This window comes from Giraffa tippelskirchi, chromosome 12 (assembly GCF_054371585.1).
Source record: "Giraffa tippelskirchi isolate mGirTip1 chromosome 12, T2T-mGirTip1v1.2.pri, whole genome shotgun sequence".
NCBI lineage: Eukaryota > Metazoa > Chordata > Mammalia > Artiodactyla > Giraffidae > Giraffa > Giraffa tippelskirchi.
In genome coordinates, this window is record NC_137286.1 from 67,021,870 (window position 1) to 67,041,092 (window position 19,223).

At 54.2% G+C, this 19,223-nt stretch overlaps 1 long non-coding RNA gene across 1 annotated transcript in view; it reads left to right on the forward strand.

The window, feature by feature from the left end:
* The window catches only part of LOC145530005 (uncharacterized), a 63,444-nt gene that overhangs the window by 34,945 nt on the left and 9,276 nt on the right, over positions 1-19,223 (forward strand). The window contains exons 6-8 of the long non-coding RNA XR_014071402.1: positions 3,321-3,432; positions 10,975-11,086; positions 18,628-18,739. This is a non-coding gene — a long non-coding RNA (uncharacterized LOC145530005). The remainder of the gene's footprint in view (positions 1-3,320; positions 3,433-10,974; positions 11,087-18,627; positions 18,740-19,223) is intronic.

The window sequence follows — 19,223 nt, forward strand, 5'->3', positions numbered from 1 at the left end:
GCTCCATGCCTTTCCACCTGGGGCCGATATCACGTGGAGCTTGTGCGCTGAGACTTCAGAAAGAAAGACTCCATCCAGGGCTGACACAGCACAGAATGGGGCAGAACGAGGCCTGGATGCGCCGTGGTACCCAGGAAAAGGCACTCCCCCTCCTGAGTGTTTTGAGACCCCGCATCCAAGTTGGAGGCGCGAAAGGAAGACTCGAAGGTCTCCCTCTCTTATAGAAAAGAGTAGCCAACTTTCTGGTCCTCTGTTTCCATTGAGATTCTGTTCAAGTGTCCCAGCTCGGCTTCTGCGGGTGGCTGAGCTTCTAATGGCTCCCTGCGTTCTTGTCTTTTCCTCTCCAAACCTTCCGTCCTTTTCCCCCTTCTGGGGTGGATGGGCGCTGTCATTGCTTCTACCTTCGAGACAGATTGATGAAAAGTCTGGACCGTCGACTCCTTTCCTCTCTTTGGTTCCGTGTCTCTCTCTGTCTGTGTCCCTCTCTTTTCCCTTCTCGATTCAGTCTGTGTCTTCCTCTTTCTCTCTCGTGTGTGGATGGATGGATGCTAGGAATGCACATGTATATGATTAGATGAGGGTTATGTTTTAGGGATAGGTTAGAGGGAGAGAAAGGCTTTAGGTCGGAGTTGGTCATGGGGGAAGGGTCAAGGGTGGTGGTGGTGTTTCTTGGAATCTGAGTGCTGTGCATTCTTCGTCTCTTTCCATATGAACCCCTTCTCAGATACACCACTTGCAAGGAGTCTCTCATGTTCCGTTTCCCATCTTTTGCATTTCTGAATGCTTAGCTTCTCTGTTGTGAAGAGGTTCCATTGGATGGAAACCCATTGGCGTACTTCGTTTTCCTCTTTCCCTTACTTGAAGAGACCCATTTCTACCTCCGCCCAGCAAATGGCAAGGAGACTCTGATGTTAAGGAGCCTTTGACCTACGCTTCTTTCTAGCTGTCTCATGACATCAGTCTTTAGGGTGAGGTTTTTCCCCGATATTGAGGTGGTGTGAGATCAAAACCAATAGCGTTCTTCAGATGTAGCTGTCTGGTTTTCCCATGGACATTTATTGAAGAGGCTTTCTTGTTCCCATTTGGATATTCTCCCCTTTTGTGTCAGAGATGAGTTGACCATGGATGCCGGAGTTTGTTTCTGGACCCTCAACTTTATTCCATCGATCTGGATCTGTGTGTGTTGTTGTATTCCCAATAGCATACTGTCCTGCTGCTGCCGCTGCGCCTAAGTCATTTCAGTCGTGTCTGACTCTGCGCGACCCCATGGCCTGCAGCCTACCAGGCTCCTCCGTCCAGGGCGTTTTCCAGGCAAGAGTACTGGAGTGGGTCGCCATCGCCTTCTCCGATACTCTCCTGAGGATCCTAGTTTGGTCGTCTAATTTCCTTTCACACAACCTTGGATGTCCGTATCGGGGCTTTTTCGTCGGATTGTATTGACAATTTAGGCTCTTTTCTGTTTCCGTACCCCTTTTGCAATTCTTTGTTCGGTGCGAAAATGCATTGGCATTTTGGGAGGAATAGCATCGAAGCTGTGGATTGCCTTGTGGGGCTGTGACATCATTTTCCCAATAGGAATTCTTTCAAGCCCTGAGCACAGCTTCTCTTTCCAGTGGTTGGTGTGGGCTTGATCTTCCTTCTTCCGTCTCTCGCCGTTTTGTGAGAACAGGTCCTTCCTTCCCTTCTGGGTTAGATGGACTCGTGGGTATCACTTCAGTGAATGGCATTGTCAGTGGGGGTGATAATTCCCTTCTCATTGGAAGACTTTGCTGTGAGTATTAGAAATGCAAGTGATTTCTCTTCCCCTTCCTCCCTGTCCATCTCTCAGAGCCACCGGGAAACAGAGGCCTCATCCAGGGTCACACAGGCCTGAGGGAGTGCAACTAGACTGTTGTTTCTTCAGGCCCTCAGTGCTGGACATCATCCGGGATACTCTGTGTGTGTCTTCCTCAGTCTGGTGTCCCTTCAGACCTTTCCCTAGTTTTCACAGGCTTGTCGTGTTGGTGTTCTTTGACTGTTTGGAGACACATCCTTGAGAAGCTTTGTGTTTCCACTCATTCGTCTCGCGATGTATGACCTGTCTTTTGCTTTTGTAATGAGGTCTTTCCCACAGTAGATATCTTTGATTTTGCAAAGTCCACTGTATTCTCTGGGTTGTTTTGTGGGCTGCCTTTTTGTTTTGTGTGTGAAGACTCAAAGCACGTGTCCGGTTTCTGCTCATTGTTCTTCTAGATTTGTGACAAGTTTTCATGGAAACTTTGTCTAGGGATAACTGGAAGTGAACTCGGTGTAAGGTGTCAAGTCTCCATCTCCATTCATGTCATGCCCTGCAGTTTCCAATTCCCTGTTCCTGAGTGGTTTTGGAGACCTTGTGGGAAGTTTGGTTGCATCGGAGTTTGCGTTTCCACCTTGAGTAGATTCCCACTGTTCTGCCCTCAGGGACACTGTCAAGGGGGAGTGAGGAGCAGCCTGCACTTCCAGCAGTGACCACACGGTGGGGCGAGTGCTGCTCTCCCCTCTGGGAGCCCCAGGCCACAGGCATCCCAGTGAGGAGCCAGCTCTGTGCTCAGCTGAAAGGAGTTAGTCTCTCAGGAGCCTCTGAGCCCTTGCCTTTGGATCACCCAGGGTGGGCATTTGCTGTGACAGAAAAAAATTGCCCTGAATTCCATGGACGGAAGAGCCTGGCTGTGTAGAGTTCGTGAGTTGCCGTGAATCAGACACAACTGAGGACACAAAAATTCAATAGACTAAAACACTTTTTGGGGGTGGGGGGAGTGAAAGGGGGTGATGTGGGGTTTTTTGTCTTATATAATAGCCGAGGGAAATCTAGTTTAAACCTAAATTCACATAGATGGGAAAGGTATAGCTCTCCGTCACCCTATTAAAAAAAAAAAAAAAAACGTCTTAACTTTTCTGAAAGCTTATTTAGTAGCTTCCTTGAGCAGTTCATTGTGAAGGATTTTTTTTTTTTTCTGTGACATTGGCCTCATTAAAAAGTACGGTTTGCCTTTACTGGATAATTTTGTTCATTGGTTTGTTAGGGAATCTTGGTAATATTTGAGTTTCCTGGGGAGTATGGTCACATGACCTGGCCCTGGCCAATCGGTGCGTTCCACCACCCTGGCCACTGTGATTGGCTCCGGACTGGGGCAGTGCCCAATCGGGGCCCGGGGCCGGGCCTCACGTTGGAAGCCAGGGGAAGACGAGCTCTCGTTCTGCTGGGGTAGGGGAAGGGGTGGGGCCGGGGGAGGTCAGGCTCCAGCAGTGGGAGGGGCTTGAGGTCCGCCTGCGGCAGTTGGTGACCTTCCTGCTCCCCTCAGGGCAGAGCCGCCGGCCTGAGAATGAGGGCGCTGCTGAGCCCAGGGGCTGGGATGGCCCGCTGCTGCTGTGGTCCCAGAGCTCCACCCGAGACCTGAGGGAGGCCGTCTGCCCGTGAGTCCTCTCCCGCTTGTCTGTCAGCTTGTTTGAACCATGCTGGGTTTTCTGCCCAGCTGGCTAAGGGGAGTCCCTGGAAATGCAAGGGTGTGGGTTTTGGCAGACTTCAGGGAAGACATGCCAGATGAGCCTGGGAGACTCCAGCTTAATCTGGATTCAGGAGATATCTCTTCGGGCCAGCTAGTAATTGTAGGATAAGCCTAATGAGTCTTCACAGGATGAAGGGAGTAACGTGCCAAGGTAGCAATCGATGTCCTCATTCGAGAGGATGAAGCTGGTGCTCAGAGAAGGGGGGAACTTGGCCAGAGCAAGGAGGTGTGCACCCAGACAGAACCCCCAGATCCGGCCATTTGAGCTCAGGGAGGCCACTGGTGTGGCTTGTCCCTGTAGCAGGCGCCGAGGCACGCAGCCCACCCTGATTCCTGCGGGGGCCTGACTTGGGAAGTGCCATCTGGTAGCTTTGAGACTCACCAAACCAAATTGCACTGGAGAGAGGAAGGACACCTTCCTTCATCCACCCCCCACCCCCGCCGGATTCCCACATACCCTGACCCCTTTCTCTTGATTTCGGAGCCATTTCCAGAGTCCCGCTCATATGACCTCATTCAAAGTGCACTGTGGACGAGCTGCCATCTGCAGCTGCTACCACAGCAGCCAAGGGCTTTAGCTCCCGAGTACCTCCCTTCCTTTGGAACTTGGGGGCCCTCTACTCCCCACTTGCACACCACAGACCTTTGCTGAGGATTGTGGGGACCCTCACTCAGTTTGCAGCACGTTGTAGCCATCCCTGTCCTCTCAATACCTCCCTTGCCACTCAGCTTGTGAGCCCCTTTGGAGCAGCGTGGCCCACCTGGCTGCAACGGAAGAGACACAGCTGACAGTGAAACAACAGCTTAGATCTGACAGCCGGAAAGCTCTGTCAAAAGGGACCTCCCTCTTCACACCGTAGAGGCTGTAGGAGCCGCCAGGCTTTCGGAACCAGTGCTGGGGCCAAAATGACCCCACAGCCGTTTTCCTTCCTGGGGAGGGTTCTGGCTCGAGTGGGAATGGCTCAAGTCTCCTAAGGTTCTGAAAGCCCACTGTGTGCAGATTCACGGTACACAGAGAGGAGAAGGTGGAGTCCTGCCCTGGAGGTGGTCACAGCTCACGGATGAGCCAGGCAGGCAGGCAGGCAGGCAGGCAGGGCATGAGAACACCTGAGCTGCCTTCATGAGTGAATGGTGTGGGGGCAGAGGAAGAGAAGCCGGTCTGCTCCCTCATGTGGTGCCCAGGGCAGGTTGTCCCCAGAGGAAACCCTTACGACGGTGAGGACTCTCACTGCTGTTTCCCAAGGGGTTCCGTCGGTGCGTGTCTTCCCCGGAGCGGTCAGGCCGTCTCTAAAGTACACTGGCCATGGGCATTGCCTCTCCTTGGAACTTCCCACGTGTTTCTCTTTTTTATGGAACAGTGATTTTTCTAGAGGGGTTCTGGGCCACAAGGTTGTTGGGTCATTTTCTAGCCTTCTGTCGTGAAGAACGCTTTCCTGGGCGTTGGGGTGGTTTGTTGTTCCAGCTCCCTTTCTTGGCTTCTTTTGGGAGCTGGTGCAACAAGAGGAGCTCAGCCTCTGCCTTCTGGCTGAGATGTCACCCTTCAAACAGCAATGCCTGCCTGGAGATAATGATGGCATTTGCCAAAAGGGCTTCGTTTGGCACATGATATCTTGAAAGGACGTACACCGTCCTGTCAGCTATCAAAGGCTAGTTCAAATGACATAAAAATGAGAACTCTCCAATGGAGTCTTACAGTAGGTGGAGAGTCCGAAAGAAACTCCTTCAGTCATTTCACTGAGAGTCATTGATTGGGGACACCAAGAATATAGGAAGGAATGCAGAAAGAAAAGATGAAATTGTGTTCAGGATCGGGGGGAGGGATGAACAGGGCGTGCTTGCCTTGAATCCAGGCTTTGTTGGGGGGTGGGGCATAAAGATCAAACGGGTCTGAAACCACAAAGTGGTGATGGTAACACAGTATCACCAGAGTTACACAACAGTGTTCCCAAATTGCAACAATGATGAAAAAGTTTACTAACTTAACCAACAAGTTCCCAACTTAACCAACAAAAATACAGGAAACCATACAAAAAATAAAACATCACCAGAAAGGTGGAAACAAACCAAATGCAAAGCAGTTCAGGGGAAAGGAACTCCATGTCCCCTGGGGGCAGACCGAGTTGACAGCGTCCACGGTGAGCCGACAGGGATGGAGGCGGCAGAGCCGACCGCTCCCCTGGACGTGGTGTTTCCGGCAAGGGCTCTGGGTCTCTGTCCAGAGCGGGGGCTCGTTCTTCCTGCAGGGGTGGGTGAGTCATCGTCGGCGTCTGGGTGTTGCGCGGGAGCCAGGGCAGGCTCTCCCTGCCGAGGCGGTGACTCCTCCTCTGCCTCGGGTTCTCCTGCCAAAGCCCGAGCAGGTACAGGTGCACGTGGAGGTGGAGGTTCTGGCTGAGGGGGTGGGACATCAGTGCCTGGGGCTGGGGGTCCTGCAGGCACGGAGATCCGATCTGCCCGGTGTGCTGGCCAGAACCCAGCTGGCCTGGTGTCTCTGCGAGGGCAAGTCTCGGTTCTCCATCTGCCCTCGGTGGATCCCTGGGTCCTGCACCTGGAGCCACCACCTCTGTAGGGACAGGTCTGGGAAGTGGAGCCTGGTTCCAGTTGGAGGCCAGTGCTAGAGCTGGGGGAGAAGCAAAGTTTGCCCACAGGCCAGCCTTGGCATGTGCGTATCCCGGGACAGAAAGCTTCCAAGAGATTCCCAAAGAATACCCAGGGTCGGATGTCTTTTGGGACTGAAGTGTGCAAGAAGGGGGTGGGGGTGTGAGGCCAGCGCTTGCTGCAGGCCCAGCAGCATCTTTCGGGGACTCGTCCCTGTGTAGCTCAGCACCCCCTCCCCACACACTCCCGTGCACCAGCCCCAGCGTCCTCACCTCTGTGCTCTGGCGTGCTGGGCTCCAGGTCCTCCTGCTGCCTCAGAGGCTGGGGTTCTCGGGACTCTGGGTCGGAGCCGGGTGTGCTGAGCTCCGTGGCAGCCTCAGACTGGGCCGCCGGGTGTATCCTGTGTGGTGTCTCGGCAGCAGGCCTTCCCCGCCTCCGCTTCGCCCCCGGTGGGGCTGATGCCTCCGTGGGCACGCTCACCTGGAGCCTGCACTGGGCCTCAGGGGCGGGGGGGTGGTGCTCCGACCCCTCCCTCCGGGAGGTGGACGGGGTGTCCCCGTCCTCGGCCTCATCACGTGGGAAGCTCTGCAACGACAGTGACCGTCAGCCAGCCATGCTGGGACTTTTCCGAGCTGGGCCTGGCCAGTGGAGCCGCTGCTTCTGCCTGCTCGAACTTCTCTTCCCAGAAGGGTCAGAGACGTGTGTCTGCTCAGATCCCCACCCGGGAGGAAAGAGACCCACCTGAGGGTGTGAGGCCAGCCTGGGCGGCCGGCGCTGCCCGCACTCTCCCCATCCCAGCCAGGCTGCTCTCCCCTGGGGTGTGGACACAACTTGCCCGCAGGCTTCTGACCCCACATCCGCCTGGGCTTCCTTGAGGGAGACACACCCCGAGAAACCCGCATCCACACACACAGGCAAAGGACCCGGTGTTTCCGGGTGGCATGGGAGAGGTGGGCTGGCCCGGCCTGGGGCTCCCCGTGTTACCTTTCTGTTTCTCCGGGCAAAGGGCCAGAGGCCTCTCGGGGGTGCCCTGAGCCAACGTCGACAGGGTGCCCACGCACACTGCCTGTGAGCTCTCCTGAGGCCCCGGCCTCTGGGCAGGGGCAAACAGCAGAACATCCTGGCAGCAAGTGATCTGGCTGGGGGCTCCTCTCCGCTCTGGAGGCCTGGATACCCGGGTTGCGGGTTCTGTTGGGTTCTGTTGCCGGCAGGTGACATCATTTCCTGGGGTTCGTGCTGAGGTCCCTTCCCCAAAACTTCCCAAGGGAATCTCTGGGTTTCTGACTGCTCGACCACCCCCCTTAGGCCATGTGCAGGCACAGTGACAGCCACACAGCCCAGCCCACAGCCCTGGGGAGGCCTGGGTGCAGCCAGGGCCTGAGCTCCGAGGACCCCGCTGCTCTCAGACCAGGCTCCTTCTTCTCATAAGTGGTGTGGCCCTGGGCAAGCGTATGCCCCTCAGGGTTTCCCCAGTCTCTCCATCTGCAGAGTGGGGGTCATTCTCCCATCTGCTTCCTAGGTCTGTCGGCCTACGAGCAGCTCCATGCCTTTCCACCTGGGGCCGATATCACGTGGAGCATGTGCGCTGAGACTTCAGAAAGAAAGACTCCATCCAGGGCTGACACAGGACAGAATGGGGCAGAACGAGGCCTGGATGCGCCGTGGTACCCAGGAAAAGGCACTCCCCCTCCTGAGTGTTTTGAGATCCCGCATCCAAGTTGGAGGCGCGAAAGGAAGACTCGAAGGTCTCCCTCTCTTATAGAAAAGAGTAGCCAACTTTCTGGTCCTCTGTTTCCATTGAGATTCTGTTCAAGTGTCCCAGCTCGGCTTCTGCGGGTGGCTGAGCTTCTAATGGCTCCCTGCGTTCTTGTCTTTTCCTCTCCAAACCTTCCGTCCTTTTCCCCCTTCTGGGGTGGATGGGCGCTGTCATTGCTTCTACCTTCGAGACAGATTGATGAAAAGTCTGGACCGTCGACTCCTTTCCTCTCTTTGGTTCCGTGTCTCTCTCTGTCTGTGTCCCTCTCTTTTCCCTTCTCGATTCAGTCTGTGTCTTCCTCTTTCTCTCTCGTGTGTGGATGGATGGATGCTAGGAATGCACATGTATATGATTAGATGAGGGTTATGTTTTAGGGATAGGTTAGAGGGAGAGAAAGGCTTTAGGTCGGAGTTGGTCATGGGGGAAGGGTCAAGGGTGGTGGTGGTGTTTCTTGGAATCTGAGTGCTGTGCATTCTTCGTCTCTTTCCATATGAACCCCTTCTCAGATACACCACTTGCAAGGAGTCTCTCATGTTCCGTTTCCCATCTTTTGCATTTCTGAATGCTTAGCTTCTCTGTTGTGAAGAGGTTCCATTGGATGGAAACCCATTGGCGTACTTCGTTTTCCTCTTTCCCTTACTTGAAGAGACCCATTTCTACCTCCGCCCAGCAAATGGCAAGGAGACTCTGATGTTAAGGAGCCTTTGACCTACGCTTCTTTCTAGCTGTCTCATGACATCAGTCTTTAGGGTGAGGTTTTTCCCCAATATTGAGGTGGTGTGAGATCAAAACCAATAGCGTTCTTCAGATGTAGCTGTCTGGTTTTCCCATGGACATTTATTGAAGAGGCTTTCTTGTTCCCATTTGGATATTCTCCCCTTTTGTGTCAGAGATGAGTTGACCATGGATGCCGGGGTTTGTTTCTGGACCCTCAACTTTATTCCATCGATCTGGATCTGTGTGTGTTGTTGTATTCCCAATAGCATACTGTCCTGCTGCTGCCGCTGCGCCTAAGTCATTTCAGTCGTGTCTGACTCTGCGCGACCGCATGGCCTGCAGCCTACCAGGCTCCTCCGTCCAGGGCGTTTTCCAGGCAAGAGTACTGGAGTGGGTCGCCATCGCCTTCTCCGATACTCTCCTGAGGATCCTAGTTTGGTCGTCTAGTTTCCTTTCACACAACCTTGGATGTCCGTATCGGGGCTTTTTCGTCGGATTGTATTGACAATTTAGGCTCTTTTCTGTTTCCGTACCCCTTTTGCAATTCTTTGTTCGGTGTGAAAATGCATTGGCATTTTGGGAGGAATAGCATCGAAGCTGTGGATTGCCTTGTGGGGCTGTGACATCATTTTCCCAATAGGAATTCTTTCAAGCCCTGAGCACAGCTTCTCTTTCCAGTGGTTGGTGTGGGCTTGATCTTCCTTCTTCCATCTCTCGCCGTTTTGTGAGAAGAGGTCCTTCCTTCCCTTCTGGGTTAGATGGACTCGTGGGTATCACTTCAGTGAATGGCATTGTCAGTGGGGGTGATAATTCCCTTCTCATTGGAAGACTTTGCTGTGAGTATTAGAAATGCAAGTGATTTCTCTTCCCCTTCCTCCCTGTCCATCTCTCAGAGCCACCGGGAAACAGAGGCCTCATCCAGGGTCACACAGGCCTGAGGGAGTGCAACTAGACTGTTGTTTCTTCAGGCCCTCAGTGCTGGACATCATCCGGGATACTCTGTGTGTGTCTTCCTCAGTCTGGTGTCCCTTCAGACCTTTCCCTAGTTTTCACAGGCTTGTCGTGTTGGTGTTCTTTGACTGTTTGGAGACACATCCTTGAGAAGCTTTGTGTTTCCACTCATTCGTCTCGCGATGTATGACCTGTCTTTTGCTTTTGTAATGAGGTCTTTCCCACAGTAGATATCTTTGATTTTGCAAAGTCCACTGTATTCTCTGGGTTGTTTTGTGGGCTGCCTTTTTGTTTTGTGTGTGAAGACTCAAAGCACGTGTCCAGTTTCTGCTCATTGTTCTTCTAGATTTGTGACAAGTTTTCATGGAAACTTTGTCTAGGGATAACTGGAAGTGAACTCGGTGTAAGGTGTCAAGTCTCCATCTCCATTCATGTCATGCCCTGCAGTTTCCAATTCCCTGTTCCTGAGTGGTTTTGGAGACCTTGTGGGAAGTTTGGTTGCATGGGAGTTTGCGTTTCCACCTTGAGTAGATTCCCACTGTTCTGCCCTCAGGGACACTGTCAAGGGGGAGTGAGGAGCAGCCTGCACTTCCAGCAGTGACCACACGGTGGGGCGAGTGCTGCTCTCCCCTCTGGGAGCCCCAGGCCACAGGCATCCCAGTGAGGAGCCAGCTCTGTGCTCAGCTGAAAGGAGTTAGTCTCTCAGGAGCCTCTGAGCCCTTGCCTTTGGATCACCCAGGGTGGGCATTTGCTGTGACAGAAAAAAATTGCCCTGAATTCCATGGACGGAAGAGCCTGGCTGTGTAGAGTTCGTGAGTTGCCGTGAATCAGACACAACTGAGGACACAAAAATTCAATAGACTAAAACACTTTTTGGGGGTGGGGGGAGTGAAAGGGGGTGATGTGGGGTTTTTTGTCTTATATAATAGCCGAGGGAAATCTAGTTTAAACCTAAATTCACATAGATGGGAAAGGTATAGCTCTCCGTCACCCTATTAAAAAAAAAAAAAACGTCTTAACTTTTCTGAAAGCTTATTTAGTAGCTTCCTTGAGCAGTTCATTGTGAAGGATTTTTTTTTTTTTCTGTGACATTGGCCTCATTAAAAAGTACGGTTTGCCTTTACTGGATAATTTTGTTCATTGGTTTGTTAGGGAATCTTGGTAATATTTGAGTTTCCTGGGGAGTATGGTCACATGACCTGGCCCTGGCCAATCGGTGCGTTCCACCTCCCTGGCCACTGTGATTGGCTCCGGACTGGGGCAGTGCCCAATCGGGGCCCGGGGCCGGGCCTCACGTTGGAAGCCAGGGGAAGACGAGCTCTCGTTCTGCTGGGGTAGGGGAAGGGGTGGGGCCGGGGGAGGTCAGGCTCCAGCAGTGGGAGGGGCTTGAGGTCCGCCTGCGGCAGTTGGTGACCTTCCTGCTCCCCTCAGGGCAGAGCCGCCGGCCTGAGAATGAGGGCGCTGCTGAGCCCAGGGGCTGGGATGGCCCGCTGCTGCTGTGGTCCCAGAGCTCCACCCGAGACCTGAGGGAGGCCGTCTGCCCGTGAGTCCTCTCCCGCTTGTCTGTCAGCTTGTTTGAACCATGCTGGGTTTTCTGCCCAGCTGGCTAAGGGGAGTCCCTGGAAATGCAAGGGTGTGGGTTTTGGCAGACTTCAGGGAAGACATGCCAGATGAGCCTGGGAGACTCCAGCCTAATCTGGATTCAGGAGATATCTCTTCGGGCCAGCTAGTAATTGTAGGATAAGCCTAATGAGTCTTCACAGGATGAAGAGAGTAACGTGCCAAGGTAGCAATCGATGTCCTCATTCGAGAGGATGAAGCTGGTGCTCAGAGAAGGGGGGAACTTGGCCAGAGCAAGGAGGTGTGCACCCAGACAGAACCCCCAGATCCGGCCATTTGAGCTCAGGGAGGCCACTGGTGTGGCTTGTCCCTGTAGCAGGCGCCGAGGCACGCAGCCCACCCTGATTCCTGCGGGGGCCTGACTTGGGAAGTGCCATCTGGTAGCTTTGAGACTCACCAAACCAAATTGCACTGGAGAGAGGAAGGACACCTTCCTTCATCCACCCCCCACCCCCGCCGGATTCCCACATACCCTGACCCCTTTCTCTTGATTTCGGAGCCATTTCCAGAGTCCCGCTCATATGACCTCATTCGAAGTGCACTGTGGACGAGCTGCCATCTGCAGCTGCTACCACAGCAGCCAAGGGCTTTAGCTCCCGAGTACCTCCCTTCCTTTGGAACTTGGGGGCCCTCTACTCCCCACTTGCACACCACAGACCTTTGCTGAGGATTGTGGGGACCCTCACTCAGTTTGCAGCACGTTGTAGCCATCCCTGTCCTCTCAATACCTCCCTTGCCACTCAGCTTGTGAGCCCCTTTGGAGCAGCGTGGCCCACCTGGCTGCAACGGAAGAGACACAGCTGACAGTGAAACAACAGCTTAGATCTGACAGCCGGAAAGCTCTGTCAAAAGGGACCTCCCTCTTCACACCGTAGAGGCTGTAGGAGCCGCCAGGCTTTCGGAACCAGTGCTGGGGCCAAAATGACCCCACAGCCGTTTTCCTTCCTGGGGAGGGTTCTGGCTCGAGTGGGAATGGCTCAAGTCTCCTAAGGTTCTGAAAGCCCACTGTGTGCAGATTCACGGTACACAGAGAGGAGAAGGTGGAGTCCTGCCCTGGAGGTGGTCACAGCTCACGGATGAGCCAGGCAGGCAGGCAGGCAGGCAGGCAGGGCATGAGAACACCTGAGCTGCCTTCATGAGTGAATGGTGTGGGAGCAGAGGAAGAGAAGCCGGTCTGCTCCCTCATGTGGTGCCCAGGGCAGGTTGTCCCCAGAGGAAACCCTTACGACGGTGAGGACTCTCACTGCTGTTTCCCAAGGGGTTCCGTCGGTGCGTGTCTTCCCCGGAGCGGTCAGGCCGTCTCTAAAGTACACTGGCCATGGGCATTGCCTCTCCTTGGAACTACCCACGTGTTTCTCTTTTTTATGGAACAGTGATTTTTCTAGAGGGGTTCTGGGCCACAAGGTTGTTGGGTCATTTTCTAGCCTTCTGTCGTGAAGAACGCTTTCCTGGGCGTTGGGGTGGTTTGTTGTTCCAGCTCCCTTTCTTGGCTTCTTTTGGGAGCTGGTGCAACAAGAGGAGCTCAGCCTCTGCCTTCTGGCTGAGATGTCACCCTTCAAACAGCAATGCCTGCCTGGAGATAATGATGGCATTTGCCAAAAGGGCTTCGTTTGGCACATGATATCTTGAAAGGACGTACACCGTCCTGTCAGCTATCAAAGGCTAGTTCAAATGACATAAAAATGAGAACTCTCCAATGGAGTCTTACAGTAGGTGGAGAGTCCGAAAGAAACTCCTTCAGTCATTTCACTGAGAGTCATTGATTGGGGACACCAAGAATATAGGAAGGAATGCAGAAAGAAAAGCTGAAATTGTGTTCAGGATCGGGGGGAGGGATGAACAGGGCGTGCTTGCCTTGAATCCAGGCTTTGTTGGGGGGTGGGGCATAAAGATCAAACGGGTCTGAAACCACAAAGTGGTGATGGTAACACAGTATCACCAGAGTTACACAACAGTGTTCCCAAATTGCAACAATGATGAAAAAGTTTACTAACTTAACCAACAAGTTCCCAACTTAACCAACAAAAATACAGGAAACCATACAAAAAATAAAACATCACCAGAAAGGTGGAAACAAACCAAATGCAAAGCAGTTCAGGGGAAAGGAACTCCATGTCCCCTGGGGGCAGACCGAGTTGACAGCGTCCACGGTGAGCCGACAGGGATGGAGGCGGCAGAGCCGACCGCTCCCCTGGACGTGGTGTTTCCGGCAAGGGCTCTGGGTCTCTGTCCAGAGCGGGGGCTCGTTCTTCCTGCAGGGGTGGGTGAGTCATCGTCGGCGTCTGGGTGTTGCGCGGGAGCCAGGGCAGGCTCTCCCTGCCGAGGCGGTGACTCCTCCTCTGCCTCGGGTTCTCCTGCCAAAGCCCGAGCAGGTACAGGTGCACGTGGAGGTGGAGGTTCTGGCTGAGGGGGTGGGACATCAGTGCCTGGGGCTGGGGGTCCTGCAGGCACGGAGATCCGATCTGCCCGGTGTGCTGGCCAGAACCCAGCTGGCCTGGTGTCTCTGCGAGGGCAAGTCTCGGTTCTCCATCTGCCCTCGGTGGATCCCTGGGTCCTGCACCTGGAGCCACCACCTCTGTAGGGACAGGTCTGGGAAGTGGAGCCTGGTTCCAGTTGGAGGCCAGTGCTAGAGCTGGGGGAGAAGCAAAGTTTGCCCACAGGCCAGCCTTGGCATGTGCGTATCCCGGGACAGAAAGCTTCCAAGAGATTCCCAAAGAATACCCAGGGTCGGATGTCTTTTGGGACTGAAGTGTGCAAGAAGGGGGTGGGGGTGTGAGGCCAGCGCTTGCTGCAGGCCCAGCAGCATCTTTCGGGGACTCGTCCCTGTGTAGCTCAGCACCCCCTCCCCACACACTCCCGTGCACCAGCCCCAGCGTCCTCACCTCTGTGCTCTGGCGTGCTGGGCTCCAGGTCCTCCTGCTGCCTCAGAGGCTGGGGTTCTCGGGACTCTGGGTCGGAGCCGGGTGTGCTGAGCTCCGTGGCAGCCTCAGACTGGGCCGCCGGGTGTATCCTGTGTGGTGTCTCGGCAGCAGGCCTTCCCCGCCTCCGCTTCGCCCCCGGTGGGGCTGATGCCTCCGTGGGCACGCTCACCTGGAGCCTGCACTGGGCCTCAGGGGCGGGGGGTGGTGCTCCGACCCCTCCCTCCGGGAGGTGGACGGGGTGTCCCCGTCCTCGGCCTCATCACGTGGGAAGCTCTGCAACGACAGTGACCGTCAGCCAGCCATGCTGGGACTTTTCCGAGCTGGGCCTGGCCAGTGGAGCCGCTGCTTCTGCCTGCTCGAACTTCTCTTCCCAGAAGGGTCAGAGACGTGTGTCTGCTCAGATCCCCACCCGGGACGAAAGAGACCCACCTGAGAGTGTGAGGCCAGCCTGGGCGGCCGGCGCTGCCCGCACTCTCCCCATCCCAGCCAGCCTGCTCTCCCCTGGGGTGTGGACACAACTTGCCCGCAGGCTTCTGAACCCACATCCGCCTGGGCTTCCTTGAGGGAGACACACCCCGAGAAACCCGCATCCACACACACAGGCAAAGGACCCGGTGTTTCCGGGTGGCATGGGAGAGGTGGGCTGGCCCGGCCTGGGGCTCCCCGTGTTACCTTTCTGTTTCTCCGGGCAAAGGGCCAGAGGCCTCTCGGGGGTGCCCTGAGCCAACGTTGACAGGGTGCCCACGCACACTGCCTGTGAGCTCTCCTGAGGCCCCGGCCTCTGGGCAGGGGCAAACAGCAGAACATCCTGGCAGCAAGTGATCTGGCTGGGGGCTCCTCTCCGCTCTGGAGGCCTGGATACACGGGTTGCGGGTTCTGTTGGGTTCTGTTGCCGGCAGGTGACATCATTTCCTGGGGTTCGTGCTGAGGTCCCTTCCCCAAAACTTCCCAAGGGAATCTCTGGGTTTCTGACTGCTCGACCACCCCCCCTTAGGCCATGTGCAGGCACAGTGACAGCCACACAGCCCAGCCCACAGCCCTGGGGAGGCCTGGGTGCAGCCAGGGCCTGAGCTCCGAGGACCCCGCTGCTCTCAGACCAGGCTCCTTCTTCTCATAAGTGGTGTGGCCCTGGACAAGCGTATGCCCCTCAGGGTTTCCCCAGTCTCTCCATCTGGAGAGTGGGGGTCATTCTCCCATCTGCTTCCTAGGTCTGTCGGCCTACGAGCAGCTCCATGCCTTTCCACCTGGGGCCGATATCACGTGGAGCTTGTGCGCTGAGACTTCAGAAAGAAAGACTCCATCCAGGGCTGACACAGCACAGAATGGGGCAGAACGAGGCCTGGATGCGCCGTGGTACCCAGGAAAAGGCACTCCCCCTCCTGAGTGTTTTGAGACCCCGCATCCAAGTTGGAGGCGCGAAAGGAAGACTCGAAGGTCTCCCTCTCTTATAGAAAAGAGTAGCCAACTTTCTGGTCCTCTGTTTCCATTGAGATTCTGTTCAAGTGTCCCAGCTCGGCTTCTGCGGGTGGCTGAGCTTCTAATGGCTCCCTGCGTTCTTGTCTTTTCCTCTCCAAACCTTCCGTCCTTTTCCCCCTTCTGGGGTGGATGGGCGCTGTCATTGCTTCTACCTTCGAGACAGATTGATGAAAAGTCTGGACCGTCGACTCCTTTCCTCTCTTTGGTTCCGTGTCTCTCTCTGTCTGTGTCCCTCTCTTTTCCCTTCTCGATTCAGTCTGTGTCTTCCTCTTTCTCTCTCGTGTGTGGATGGATGGATGCTAGGAATGCACATGTATATGATTAGATGAGGGTTATGTTTTAGGGATAGGTTAGAGGGAGAGAAAGGCTTTAGGTCGGAGTTGGTCATGGGGGAAGGGTCAAGGGTGGTGGTGGTGTTTCTTGGAATCTGAGTGCTGTGCATTCTTCGTCTCTTTCCATATGAACCCCTTCTCAGATACACCACTTGCAAGGAGTCTCTCATGTTCCGTTTCCCATCTTTTGCATTTCTGAATGCTTAGCTTCTCTGTTGTGAAGAGGTTCCATTGGATGGAAACCCATTGGCGTACTTCGTTTTCCTCTTTCCCTTACTTGAAGAGACCCATTTCTACCTCCGCCCAGCAAATGGCAAGGAGACTCTGATGTTAAGGAGCCTTTGACCTACGCTTCTTTCTAGCTGTCTCATGACATCAGTCTTTAGGGTGAGGTTTTTCCCCGATATTGAGGTGGTGTGAGATCAAAACCAATAGCGTTCTTCAGATGTAGCTGTCTGGTTTTCCCATGGACATTTATTGAAGAGGCTTTCTTGTTCCCATTTGGATATTCTCCCCTTTTGTGTCAGAGATGAGTTGACCATGGATGCCGGGGTTTGTTTCTGGACCCTCAACTTTATTCCATCGATCTGGATCTGTGTGTGTTGTTGTATTCCCAATAGCATACTGTCCTGCTGCTGCCGCTGCGCCTAAGTCATTTCAGTCGTGTCTGACTCTGCGCGACCGCATGGCCTGCAGCCTACCAGGCTCCTCCGTCCAGGGCGTTTTCCAGGCAAGAGTACTGGAGTGGGTCGCCATCGCCTTCTCCGATACTCTCCTGAGGATCCTAGTTTGGTCGTCTAATTTCCTTTCACACAACCTTGGATGTCCGTATCGGGGCTTTTTCGTCGGATTGTATTGACAATTTAGGCTCTTTTCTGTTTCCGTACCCCTTTTGCAATTCTTTGTTCGGTGCGAAAATGCATTGGCATTTTGGGAGGAATAGCATCGAAGCTGTGGATTGCCTTGTGGGGCTGTGACATCATTTTCCCAATAGGAATTCTTTCAAGCCCTGAGCACAGCTTCTCTTTCCAGTGGTTGGTGTGGGCTTGATCTTCCTTCTTCCATCTCTCGCCGTTTTGTGAGAACAGGTCCTTCCTTCCCTTCTGGGTTAGATGGACTCGTGGGTATCACTTCAGTGAATGGCATTGTCAGTGGGGGTGATAATTCCCTTCTCATTGGAAGACTTTGCTGTGAGTATTAGAAATGCAAGTGATTTCTCTTCCCCTTCCTCCCTGTCCATCTCTCAGAGCCACCGGGAAACAGAGGCCTCATCCAGGGTCACACAGGCCTGAGGGAGTGCAACTAGACTGTTGTTTCTTCAGGCCCTCAGTGCTGGACATCATCCGGGATACTCTGTGTGTGTCTTCCTCAGTCTGGTGTCCCTTCAGACCTTTCCCTAGTTTTCACAGGCTTGTCGTGTTGGTGTTCTTTGTCTGTTTGGAGACACATCCTTGAGAAGCTTTGTGTTTCCACTCATTCGTCTCGCGATGTATGACCTGTCTTTTGCTTTTGTAATGAGGTCTTTCCCACAGTAGATATCTTTGATTTTGCAAAGTCCACTGTATTCTCTGGGTTGTTTTGTGGGCTGCCTTTTTGTTTTGTGTGTGAAGACTCAAAGCACGTGTCCGGTTTCTGCTCATTGTTCTTCTAGATTTGTGACAAGTTTTCATGGAAACTTTGTCTAGGGATAACTGGAAGTGAACTCGGTGTAAGGTGTCAAGTCTCCATCTCCATTCATGTCATGCCCTGCAGTTTCCAATTCCCTGTTCCTGAGTGGTTTTGGAGACCTTGTGGGAAGTTTGGTTGCATCGGAGTTTGCGTTTCCACCTTGAGTAGATTCACACTGTTCTGCCCTCAGGGACACTGTCAAGGGGGAGTGAGGAGCAGCCTGCACTTCCAGCAGTGACCACACGGTGGGGCGAGTGCTGCTCTCCCCTCTGGGAGCCCCAGGCCACAGGCATCCCAGTGAGGAGCCAGCTCTGTGCTCAGCTGAAAGGAGTTAGTCTCTCAGGAGCCTCTGAGCCCTTGCCTTTGGATCACCCAGGGTGGGCATTTGCTGTGACAGAAAAAAATTGCCCTGAATTCCATGGACGGAAGAGCCTGGCTGTGTAGAGTTCGTGAGTTGCCGTGAATCAGACACAACTGAGGACACAAAAATTCAATAGACTAAAACACTTTTTGGGGGTGGGGGGAGTGAAAGGGGGTGATGTGGGGTTTTTTGTCTTATATAATAGCCGAGGGAAATCTAGTTTAAACCTAAATTCACATAGATGGGAAAGGTATAGCTCTCCGTCACCCTATTAAAAAAAAAAAAAACGTCTTAACTTTTCTGAAAGCTTATTTAGTAGCTTCCTTGAGCAGTTCATTGTGAAGGATTTTTTTTTTTTCTGTGACATTGGCCTCATTAAAAAGTACGGTTTGCCTTTACTGGATAATTTTGTTCATTGGTTTGTTAGGGAATCTTGGTAATATTTGAGTTTCCTGGGGAGTATGGTCACATGACCTGGCCCTGGCCAATCGGTGCGTTCCACCTCCCTGGCCACTGTGATTGGCTCCGGACTGGGGCAGTGCCCAATCGGGGCCCGGGGCCGGGCCTCACGTTGGAAGCCAGGGGAAGACGAGCTCTCGTTCTGCTGGGGTAGGGGAAGGGGTGGGGCCGGGGGAGGTCAGGCTCCAGCAGTGGGAGGGGCTTGAGGTCCGCCTGCGGCAGTTGGTGACCTTCCTGCTCCCCTCAGGGCAGAGCCGCCGGCCTGAGAATGAGGGCGCTGCTGAGCCCAGGGGCTGGGATGGCCCGCTGCTGCTGTGGTCCCAGAGCTCCACCCGAGACCTGAGGGAGGCCGTCTGCCCGTGAGTCCTCTCCCGCTTGTCTGTCAGCTTGTTTGAACCATGCTGGGTTTTCTGCCCAGCTGGCTAAGGGGAGTCCCTGGAAATGCAAGGGTGTGGGTTTTGGCAGACTTCAGGGAAGACATGCCAGATGAGCCTGGGAGACTCCAGCTTAATCTGGATTCAGGAGATATCTCTTCGGGCCAGCTAGTAATTGTAGGATAAGCCTAATGAGTCTTCACAGGATGAAGAGAGTAACGTGCCAAGGTAGCAATCGATGTCCTCATTCGAGAGGATGAAGCTGGTGCTCAGAGAAGGGGGGAACATGGCCAGAGCAAGGAGGTGTGCACCCAGACAGAACCCCCAGATCCGGCCATTTGAGCTCAGGGAGGCCACTGGTGTGGCTTGTCCCTGTAGCAGGCGCCGAGGCACGCAGCCCACCCTGATTCCTGCGGGGGCCTGACTTGGGAAGTGCCATCTGGTAGCTTTGAGACTCACCAAACCAAAT